The following is a 2,052-nucleotide window of genomic DNA, read 5'->3' as shown; positions in this document are numbered from 1 at the left end:
ACAACAGTTCAATACTCAAATGTACTCTTCTCGGTTCTAGCGAAGCCGAGTTCCGTCACGTTCGACCAACGGGAATCGAACGCGCAGAAGTCGCCATAGGATTGACGACACAAAAACGTTCGAAAAAAAAAGAAAACGACGAACGCGCGAAGATACGCGCGTTCGCCGGCCGGGCGTAAAGTACATTATGATATATAACAACCATCGAGATCGAAGCTCCGTTCGTCAGGAAACGACGGGGATATATACACCCGATTCTGAATCCTCTGTACAGCACACGATCTCGCGAACGAGTAAGCACGGTGGCTAGCCCATGTTATATATGTGTTTGATTCTACTCTCTCGTCCAATTATTCAAGAAACAGCGCGCGTGCATCTCTCCATCGTTCGGGTGATAGTAAAGATTCGATGGGATTCGCGCGGCCGTCCGCCTCGAGCGGTCTTTCGTCCCAATATCCAGAAGCAGAGTTTGAAAAACTCTAGCGACGGCACGGGTGTCCGACTCACGACATCGAGGTTTCGAAGCCGGCGATCCCCTCCGAACGGATGGCGACCACGCGACCGACTGAAAGCATGAAAAATCGACGAAAGATAGAACACATCTCCGTTCGGGTGGTGTTTTTTTTTTTAAAAAAAAAAAAAACAAAAATTCGATGGGACTCGCAGCCATCGTCCTCGCGCGGTCTTTCGTCCCGATATCCAGAAGCAGAGTTTGAAAAACTCTAGCGACGGCACGGGTGTCCGACTCACGACAACGAGGATAGACAGCCGGTCCCCTCCGAACGGGTTATGCGACGATAAACTCGATGAAACTTTAGTCTCGTTCAGGTAGTGTGTGTCTTGTAAATCAAAAATTCGATGGGACTCGCATCCATCGTCCTCGCGCGGTCTTTCGTCCCAACATCCAGAAGCAGAGTTTGAAAAACTCTAGCGACGGCACGGGTGTCCGACTCACGACAACGAGGATAGACAGCCGGTCCCCTCTGAACGGTATATTATATATGAGATGATAGACGACAAACTGGATGAAACTTTAAGTCTCGTTCAGGTAGTGTGTAAATCAAAAATTCGATGGGACTCGCATCCGTCGTCCTCGCGCGGTCTTTCGTCCCGATATCCAGAAGCAGAGTTTGAAAAACTCTAGCGACGGCACGGGTCTCCGACTCACGACAACGAGGAAAGACAGCCGGTCCCCTCTGAACGGTATATTATATGAAACTTTAAGTCTCGTTCAGGTAGTGTTTAAATCAAAAAATTCGATGGGACTCGCATCCGTCGTCCTCGCGCGGTCTTTCGTCCCGATATCCAGAAGCAGAGTTTGAAAAACTCTAGCGACGGCACGGGTGTCCGACTCACGACAACGAGGAAAGACAGCCGGTCCCCTCTGAACGGTATATTATATGAAACTTTAAGTCTCGTTCAGGTAGTGTTTAAATAAAAAATTCGATGGGACTCGCATCCGTCGTCCTCGCGCGGTCTTTCGTCCCGATATCCAGAAGCAGAGTTTGAAAAACTCTAGCGACGGCACGGGTGTCCGACTCACGACAACGAGGAAAGACAGCCGGTCCCCTCTGAACGGTATATTATATGAAACTTTAAGTCTCGTTCAGGTAGTGTGTAAGTCAAAAATTCGATGGGACTCGCATCCGTCGTCCTCGCGCGGTCTTTCGTCCCGATATCCAGAAGCAGAGTTTGAAAAACTCTAGCGACGGCACGGGTGTCCGACTCACGACAACGAGGATAGACAGCCGGTCCCCTCTGAACGGTATATAATATGAAACTTTAAGTCTCGTTCAGGTAGTGTGTAAGTCAAAAATTCGATGGGACTCGCATCCGTCGTCCTCGCGCGGTCTTTCGTCCCGATATCCAGAAGCAGAGTTTGAAAAACTCTAGCGACGGCACGGGTGTCCGACTCACGACAACGAGGATAGACAGCCGGTCCCCTCTGAACGGTATATAATATACATTATGCGACGGTAGACGATCAACTAGACGAAACTTTAGTCTCGTTCAGGTGGTGTAAAAAAAATTCGATGGGATACGCACGCACGG

The sequence above is a fragment of the Bombus huntii genome, unplaced genomic scaffold, assembly GCF_024542735.1.
Source record: "Bombus huntii isolate Logan2020A unplaced genomic scaffold, iyBomHunt1.1 ctg00000101.1, whole genome shotgun sequence".
NCBI lineage: Eukaryota > Metazoa > Arthropoda > Insecta > Hymenoptera > Apidae > Bombus > Bombus huntii.
Note: the sequence above shows the minus strand (reverse complement) of the source record.